Source organism: Hibiscus syriacus, unplaced genomic scaffold (assembly GCF_006381635.1).
Source record: "Hibiscus syriacus cultivar Baekdansim isolate YM2019G1 unplaced genomic scaffold, ASM638163v2 tig00110332_pilon, whole genome shotgun sequence".
Taxonomy (NCBI): Eukaryota; Viridiplantae; Streptophyta; class Magnoliopsida; order Malvales; family Malvaceae; genus Hibiscus; species Hibiscus syriacus.
The window spans coordinates 1,118,908-1,129,331 of NW_024062688.1; the positions used below are offsets into that span (position 1 = coordinate 1,118,908).

A 10,424-nucleotide genomic window follows, 5' to 3' on the forward strand; every position below is an offset into this window, starting at 1 on the left:
CATCCAGAAAACTAGTAGATGGACAGATAATATTTTTTTCGTTATATTTTATTAGTTGACTAATCTAAATTGAATACTAGAGGTTTATTACCGGAAGACTTTTTCAATTTAATATTTTTCGTTTATAATGTCAAGATTTGAACCTCCAACTTTACTTAAGAGATTTAATGTTTCATTCCATTAGATTATATAATTATTGGTGACAAAAATAATATTTTTAAAATATGTACGATAGAAGAATATGACGAGACAATATTTTTAACAGATATTAGACGAAAGTAAAACATTAACTTACGTTTTAAACTAAAAGCAAATTTTCTCATTTAAGTTTGGGATGGTGGCAGAATTATCACATTAATTACCTTCACAATATTATTCCATAAAAACAGAAAAATAGCGAAGAATATATATATTAACGTGTCATTGATTCAATAATCATATACTCAATGTACCATATATAATATTAAATCCAAAAATAAAATAATTTGCATAAAGTGGAAGCAAACTCTCCACTTGGTCCACACGTTTCTCTGTCTTTTTCCCTATATATATAAACCTCACTAATCCCTTCTCAAAACCCAGACTGTACCCTCTCCTTGTATTTCTTCTTTCTCATTTTCCCACATATCACCTCCACCAACATAATTTTCTTTCTTTTTCCGCATAAAACAGAAGAAGGAAAGAAAACAATGGTGAAGTTCTCAAAGGAGCTTGAAGCTCAATTAATCCCATAATGGAAAGACGCCTTTGTCAACTATTGGCAACTCAAAAAACACGTCAAGAAGATCAAGCTCTTCAGGAACAAAAAACAACCTGCCTCATCGCTTCACCTTAACCCTGTAAATTTCGGTCGTTTCGTCGCCATGAAACTAGCTTCCTGCTCAACCAAGCTATTCCTCGGACCCTCCAACACTAATGAAATCATTCAGGTGATTCAGAAAACTACACCAGCAAAAATGGCTTCTCACCTTTTTCTACATTTGTGAAAAATTTTCATTCAAAAAATGGGATTTTTCTTGGCTTTACGGTTTAACTTATACAAGACGATGCTTACTTGAATTATAACATCTTTTGTCGTTTTTATCAAACTTTTGCCGTCTTTTTTTCTCATTTTTCATTATTGGAAACTCTTTTTTTTCTACATTCTTCGATATTTTTAGTATATTGTTGGATTGTGATGTTGAAGATTTTGATTTAAATAGTTTACTTTCTCATTTTTGTCACGAAACTAGCGTGAGAAATACAACAGCTTATACCCAAAAACCATACCCTTTTTTTTCATGTTATAGGTAAAGAGTAAAAGCATGGATTCAGATGAAGAAGATGTTGTTTATCGAACTGAACTCGTTCAATTGTTTTCTGAAGAAGACGAGGTACATTTACATATACGTACATATACATATATATGTATGGATTTAATTGTGTAATGGGGTTTGTTTGTTTGTTTGTTTTTTTGTGCAGGTGGGGGTGTTTTTTGAAAGACTTGACGGGGAGTTAAACAAGGTGAACCAGTTTTACAGGACGAAAGAGTGTGAGTTCCTTGAGAGAGGAGAGATTCTTAACAAGCAACTTCAGATACTGCTGGACCTTAAGCAGATCGTCATCGCCGACCGGCAACGGACACGGAAACCAGTCGCCGGGGATCTCCTTCAACGTTCGTCGAGCTCGTTTTCTTCTTCTCGCAACTCCGATTCTTTCTCAGGTCAGGTATCGATGAAATTTTTTGCTTTTCTGTTCGTTTTTCTTAATATCCAAAGTTTAAGACAAATACGCGTATCGTGTTCGATTTTGTGGGGATAAAGCTAAGTTTCATGAGTAAGATGGACAATCTTGATGTGTTTAAGAAACACTGGTATGACGTGGCATGATATAGTTAATTATTTTTTAAATAATTTTAGAAATAAATAATCAACATATATTTTTTAAATTTGAAATAATTTTAAATAACAGAAATTAAATTTATTAAATAATTTAAGTGATTGATTTTTAAAAGTTTTAAATTGAATAATTATATTTATAGAATGCACGTGATTAATAACTAAAATAATTTTAAATAAATATTATTTTATAATTATTATAAATTATTTAAATGAAAAAAACAAAATCCCACTAGGAAACGTGGATTTAAGCCCAAGTATGAAATAATTCCAATTCAAAACCAGTTAAATCTACACGATTCTACATTGAATTTGAAATAAACACATTACAAACATTGAAACAGTGGGTGCAATTAGTTTCTGTTCTACAGTTATGTTATTAAAGTTTGATGAAAATAGATACAAGAAAATGATAAAAAAAAATAAGGGCATGTCCCATCTTCTTTTTGATTAGGTAATTGTCAAATGAATTTTACAACATTTGACTGCTGTCTTTGTCGGAAATTAGCGATGAAGATGGTATTGGGTGGAAGCATGTGGAAAAAATAATTATAATTATTTGATATGATGGTCCGCTAATCATTCCACAAGTTTATTTTACTTTTGCTTGCTATGTTTAGTTTTACTTTAAAGCCAATTTGAACTCCTGGTATCTTGTTTGTTCAACTTTCTTTTTCACATCCATTCATGTCGGTAAGGATGATAAACGAATGAATTGTATTCCATTTTTGTTTTTGTTTTTGTTGAAATTTAATGTATGTAAATCGTAAATGCTTTTCGATCGAATCCATTTGAATTGAATATAAAAATTTTAATTATTCTAATTGATAAGTTATATTTTATTATTCAATTTTTAAAAAAATAATTTCAAATGGAATCGAGTTGTTTGAATTTTTATTTGAATTTAACTCGAACTTGAAAATTAATCGAGTCTTATTTTATAACTTAAATTTTATTAGAAATTTGTTCAAGTCGAGTCAATTTTTTTTACGTTAATTGGAGTCAAGATTTGGGAATTAATTTTAACATTAAATTAGTACAATCGGATTTTGTTCACCTCTAATAAATTGATTTGGGAATTAATTTTAGTATTAAAAATGAAACATGTTCATAATAAATAATGCATATTTTATCAATAATTAGTAATTTGAGCCGAGTTAAACCAACATAAACTTTGAATGTTTATTTTCATAATCTTTATCTATGTGTATTTGAATTCATTATTGTAATAAAATCTAAATCATAAAATATAGGACGGCAGATTCTTAAAGATAACTCAAAATGGTTAAAATAAAATGAATAATGTAGGTTCAAAGTCGCCAATTAAGGAAGATAACCCCTATTATATAATTATAAACCTCAAATAACTTGTGATCTATGCCTGGATTGTAGGAAGGAAATTATAACTGTCTGCGTGGTTTCAGGGTTCAAACTTCAAACCCTAAATCCTGGTGTTGTCTCAATAGTCATACAGCAATATTCATGCTGTTTAGTCTCAATAATACGCATGTCTTACCTTATTGGCTAAGTTACGTACAATATTCACATTCTTAAAGACCTTTTTTTTATTATGTCTAAAGAATAAGTTCAAACAATTATATTTGAATGTGATTTTGCTTAATAAATTTACAACCTTAAACTATTATTTATTAGTGAAGAGGGTATTTCACTAAGATTTTAATCGAATTAAAGTGTTAGGACCTTTCATATTTTTCAAATTACAGTAAAATAGAATTGAAAATAATAGCTCGGTTCTTGTGTTACACTTTTGAATGTTACATTAATTAATCAATCAAAGGTAAAATTGCAGAGATCGTCGCAGAAATGAACGACAGTTCGACGGAGATGTCACAAACGGAGGAGGTGATGGCAGCATTAGAAAGGAATGGTGTGAATTTCATGAATTCCGGAAGCTGCAGAGCCATGATGACAAAGAAAGGGAAGCCAAAGACGGCTATGAGGAGATGATTAGAAGCGCCTTTGTTGAACTCTACAGAGGCCTTGGTCTGCTCAAAACTTACAGGTTTCTTTTTCATTCTTCTTTAGCTTTTTTTAGTAACACTACTCTTCCATGGAAATTAACATATGAACACACTTTAAGGATTCTTTTTACATTTGTTTTTGTTGTAATGCATTTTTATAGTCGCCGGAAAGAATAGGGGGGTGTAAATGAATTGTGAACCGTTTGAACGGCTCGTTCATTTAGTAAGCTAAATAAATGAATACGAACAAAATTTGTATGGTCATTTAATCAACAAACAAATATAAACATATGTATGTTCGGTTTGTTTAGTTTGAAAGCAAGACTAATTTATAAACTCATGTACTCGGTTCTTATTTTTCTTTTACTTATTTACATTTTAAATGTTGGTGAAGATAGAGACTAAACTGAACACATGATAGAATTTAGAGTTCAAACTATGAATTCCAAGAAAATTAAGGACTAGTGTTGTAGTTTCACTATTTTAGAGAACATCTATGTGATTGTTAAACAAACATCTTCACAAATATATTCACAAACGAACAAGAATAAAACATAAATACTTTCAGAAATAAGTAAACGAACATAAATACGGTTTTATTTATTCAATCTCGATTCATTTACGCCCTTAGAAAATATACCCTTTTCTGAGTCGATCAGATTCTAATATGTATGGACCATTTTGGCAGCTCACTAAACATGGTAGCCTTTACAAAGATACTCAAGAAGTTTGACAAGGTAATCTATCAGCCTCGTTATATTTGACAAAAAAACCCCAAATCTACATATGAATTCCAAAGAAATTCAGTGCTTGGATTAGCAAATATAAGTTCTTTTATAGATCAGAAGCTTTATGAAAAATGCATGCAAGAACTTTTTTTTAATGAAAAATGATGTGTTTTCTCATTTCTGGTTTGGACAGGTATCAACAAACAGGCATCGGCAAGTTATTTGAAAGCAGTGAAGAGATCCCGTTTCATTAGCTCTATTAAGGTAATATTTGTTCAAAATTTTAGCTATTGATAATGTGCACACACCCTATAAACACAATTGTTCGAACCCGGATCCTCTCTGAAAAATAATATTTCCTTTATTACTGATACCATTCAATGGGTTTGTGTATGAGAGTTTTTTAATTTCTATTTGGTTGGGTAATTAAGGTGGTAAGACTAACGGATGAAGTGGAGTCCATTTTCACAAAGCACTTCGCCAACAATGACAGGAGAAAGGCAATGAAGTTCTTGAGACCGCAGCATCAGAAGAACTCCCACATGGTCACCTTTTTTGTTGGTAATCATTTTACTAAAAAAATATGGATTTAAACAGCGATGTTTTACCGTAACATAACAGTGTCGTCCAAACCGTTATTGCATGATCGCGATACTTATAATCACGCAATAACGATTATTATCTGCAATCGTGATAAACACAATGCAATGAAAAAACGAGACTGCAGCAGTAATTTAAATCCCTACTCACAAACATATATGTGCATTCAACACTAAAATTCAACATATATGACTCACTTGGACTATAAAATGATTACTTCAATTTACTCTTTTTCCTTCTCTTTTTTGCAGGATTGTTTACAGGTTCTTTTGTATCATTGTTTAGCGTATACATAATATTGGCAAACTTGTCTGGTATATTCTCACCCACCACAGAAACAGCTTACATGGAGATCGTATACCCTGTTTTCAGGTGCTCATATTCATTTCATTATGTTCTTCTAATCGATCAATTATGTTACTCGAACTCGGATATAAGTATTATTTTCGTTATTGTGCAGTGTATTTGCATTGTTAAGCTTGCACTTGTTTTTGTATGGCTGCAACTTGTTCATGTGGAAAGCTACGAGAATAAACTACAACTTCATATTTGAGTTTGCTCCAAGCACATCCCTAAAGTATAGGGATGCATTCCTTATTTGTACCACTTTCATGACGTCTGTGGTTGGGGCTATGGTCATCCACCTGTTATTAAGGGCTGGTGGGTTTCACCTTCTCATGTTGACACTATTCCTGGAATCCTTCTCCTGGTATTGGTTAAATTTCAATTCTGTTTGTAAGAAGAAAACTTTTAAGCACATGAGAAACTAATTTTCGATCTCAATTCGCAGGTTTTAACTGGCTTGCTGGTGTGCCCGTTCGACGTCTTCTATCGGCCGACTCGATACTGTTTCCTTTGAATAATACGTAACATAGTATGTTCTCCGTTGTATAAGGTAATTGATGCACTTCGAAGCTTCTTACCATCATCTTTTCAATTGGCTTTGTATGAAGTTTCAGAAGTTGGGCTTACATAAATGCAGGTTTTGATGGTTGATTTTTTCATGGCTGACCAACTTACTAGTCAGGTAAATTAGTCAGAAACAAGCAATGAACACTAAGAAGACTATAGATTTAGCACTCATTTCGAAAATTACTTTCTTTTGAATACAGATTCCATTGCTAAGACACTTGGAATCAACAGCCTGTTACTTTCTCGCCGGAAGTTTCAAAATGCACGAATATGCAACTTGCAAAAGCGGAAAACTGTATAGACAGCTCGCTTATGTTGTATCGTTTTCGCCATATTATTGGCGAGCCATGCAGGTTAGAGCATTCCATGAAACATGTTGCATAATTACAATGCACATATTGCATGATATCAGTTTCTCATTTATTAAACTAACACTTTTTTTAATTTAATTTCAAGTGTGCAAGAAGATGGTTTGATGAATATGACCTGAACCACTTGTCTAACATGGGCAAGTATGTTTCTGCTATGGTAGCAGCTGGTGCTAGGCTCACATATGCTACACAGAGCAACAACGTGTGGTTTTCTGTAGTGTTGGTCACTTCAATTATAGCTACAGTTTACCAATTATATTGGGATTTTGTCAAGGACTGGGGACTTCTTAATCCAAATTCAACAAACCCTTGGCTTAGAGATGATCTAATTCTAAAGAACAAGAACATTTATTTCCCCTCCATTGTAAGTTATCCTTAGTCGATATATACATATATATGTTTACTGTTGTTTCCACTGAAGTTTATAATGACTTAGTTATGTGATTATAGGCTTTGAATGTAGTTCTAAGAGTTGTTTGGATAGAAAGCATCATGCAGTTTCGGTTCAATCCGGTTCAGACACATTTGCTAGACTTCTTTTTGGCTTCCCTGGAGGTTATCCGACGAGGGCTTTGGAATTTTTACAGGTATCTACTATCAAACATTCCAATACAAGCCATATGAATCTTAAATGAAATCTTGTAATGGAATCCAACAGTTGATACACTGTTGCTGAACAGGTTAGAGAATGAACATCTGAACAATGTTGGCAAGTTCCGAGCCATAAAGACTGTTCCATTACCGTTCCATGAGACTGATTCTGACTGATGAAAAGTATTGTTAAAATCCAGGAACCAAATCCCTAACCAAGCTGACATAAAAACCCAAGGATCAACATTTTACCTTGGATTTGCTGGTATCTGAATCAATCTGATGCATTGAGCCAATACTCAAAGCCTTGCCTTCATCTTTAGCCTGATTATTCTGCTGGTTGTATTCATTTTTTTTCTCACTAAAATACTCATGCTCTACTTGTGTCCAGCATATATTCGAATACAAGTACAGGAAAATCCTTTAAATATTAAAATTTATATAAAAATACGAAGTTGAGCATACACGTATCGATATCCAAGGCCAGGTAACTGATGGCATGATATTGACCAATTTGTACACATACTGTGCTATTCTGTTATTCTTTCAATCCAATGAACGCAAAACAATGACATATACCATAACTGAGAAGGCTATTATTGTTGTCTTAACGACTCTGCAATCTTCTTTGAGAGGCAATAAGCAGTGGACTGGATAGTGATCGTTGGATTTACACCAATGGCACTTGGCAAAACACTTGCATCACAAACAAACAATCCTTCAGCTTCCCAGCTCCCTCCATTGACTGCGCCTTCTTTTTCGTTAGTCACTTAGTCCCCATCCTACAGCTTCCCATTTGGTGAGCGCTGGTGTACATGACCCAGTTTTCACTACTTGACAACGGACTTGTCGTCGAAGAAACTGAATCCAGAAACACTTCCAACTCTTCCAACTCCTCATTGCTTATCCCTTTGCATCTTATTCTCTGCCCGTCACTCCGGTGAGTGCCCACCTACCATGTTGTGTGCAGTATAACTGTCTGTGAATAATTTACACATAAAGTGCCATGTGATTGTACTATAGGTGCACTATTAATGTACATGTACTTTAGAACACAAATGTAATCCCGAATACATAAATGTATCTGGTAAATATACTATAATATATCTCTATATAATCTATCAATAACACTGCACCTCATGATATGTCAATTGTATCACTAACTCTCAAGTCACATACATTGGGTTTTTGTTTAAAATTATATACTATTTCACATGTAAAAGCATCCATATGAAGAAAAATTATAAAAACATTATAAAATATATGCATTGGTCAGTTCATACCTTAAATCATTTAAAGTCAATTAATAATTATCATATAAAACAAATTAGGTAATTCATACCCAAAATCATATAAAAATCATTTAGTAAATCAGTATAACAATATTTTATAAAATAATTCAAATCTTTTCATTAAAAAACCTCCGAGGTTGACTCATCACAAATCGTCTTCATATCGTATATAAAATAAATAAGATGCACTCACTTGATGTCTCACGAATTAGCTTTATTGCTACTATTACTTTCTCTCTCGAACTTTATTTTTTTCTTTTTGCTTGCTTTGGTCACGATTTCGATCACAATTTATCCAAAAATTATTTACTCGACATATAAAATTTCAAATTTATGTTAATACTTTAACTAAAACAATAAGCTCGTATTCATATAAAATTTCTAGAAAAACGATAGTACATATTCAATATTAATTTTCTTTCTCTGAATCAAAGCTGAATTTGACTTTTTCAAATTAACCTTTGACGTTACTTTAATAATGATTCATTCACAATAATTCTTAACTTTTCAAACTTCCACTTTTAACTACCGATAATCATTTCTTTAAAATTTCTCCCAATATTTCAAAACGGTCCTTTACTATTCACTTTACTTTCATCTCAATCACCGTATTCAGCCATTTTCACAATACTTTCAAACTAGTACATCAACATTGCATATTTTCCATTTCATCATTAAATTTTCCAAAACTTACAAAATGGTCCTTAAGCCTACATAACTTTCCAACATTTGCATCTTAATCCTATATTTTCTCAAGTTATGCGAAATGATCCCTATAACTCAACAAAGTTCCATAGTGGTCCCAAAAACTTTCCAAAGCACATAGAATCATTCATATATTCATTCTAAACCCTTAGATTTTGTATATTTTCCCAATAATTCTTACCATGGCAGAATATTATGGGATCTTTTTCTAATGATCTCCAATTTTATTCGAGCATGGATTTATCATCTACATATCATTTCCATCCATTCTCAATCAATTTCATATTAAAAATAATCAAATTCAACATTTCTTTATAATTTTCTATAGTGGCTGAATTTTACTACAAGCCTTTCTAATGATCTTCAAGCAATCTTCATGCTTGAATATGAATCCACAACACTCCTAGCATCATAATCCAACTTTATTTTAATAAATTCTAACTTCCCCTTCATCCACCATAATCACCAATTCAACACTTTAAGCTTGAAAACAATGAAATACTTATGCCAAATGAAAGGGAATTTAGTGTAGAATATTTTCCTATTTCACAACTTAGTCCAAATTCTTAATAAAATGGCTAAAAATCGAAAAAGAAAACTTGACTCGACTTGGCTATGGTTCACGACATTGAAGGAGGAAGAAGAGAAAATTATTCTTGAAAATTCTACAAAAATATCTATGGACACTTATATTTAATCTAATTAAAATGAATTTAAAATTCACTTTTGGCTAAAAGTCTTTTATACCCTTAATGAATCTTAATATTTAACACCTTGTCATGCTTTCATCACCATGCTTACATTATTAAATAAATATAAAAATCATATTTATTGATTTCCTTCTTTGCCCTTGCACTTTTCCAAAAATTTCAATTTAGCCACCTTAATTAAATTTTCCTTTTTAACATGGAAAATCCGCTTAATTCCACTAATCCATCTTAAACTCTACTGATTAAAAATATCATAATAATATTTATAACCTCCTACTACCATTCTTCAAATTTTTGTAAACTTCATATTCAATATGGTTATCATAATATTTTACCGAATTTTACCGTTTAATAGCCTTTTACATAATTTCTGGATCAAAAATATGAATTCCATAAAAGCTCCATTCTTAAAAATGAACTATTCATTTATGAGCTTTTTGGAAAAATTACCACTTTGGTCTTTAAACTTTTCCCAAATTTTTACTTTGATCACAAATTTTTCAAAATTTACATTTTGGTCGGTATTACAGTTATAGGAGATTCTTTTTCATACATTTCATTGACAATTCAACACCAAAGATCAATAGATGATTCCTCGAGCATGTCTTCTTCGTGACTTTTTTTATGGATAATTAAAATTTTTATTACCCAAAAGA

At 31.7% G+C, this 10,424-nt stretch overlaps 1 pseudogene; it reads left to right on the plus strand.

The window, feature by feature from the left end:
• Positions 1–596: 596 nt before the first annotated feature.
• LOC120119506 lies at positions 597–7,454 on the plus strand (annotated as a pseudogene).
• Positions 7,455–10,424: the final 2,970 nt, after the last annotated feature.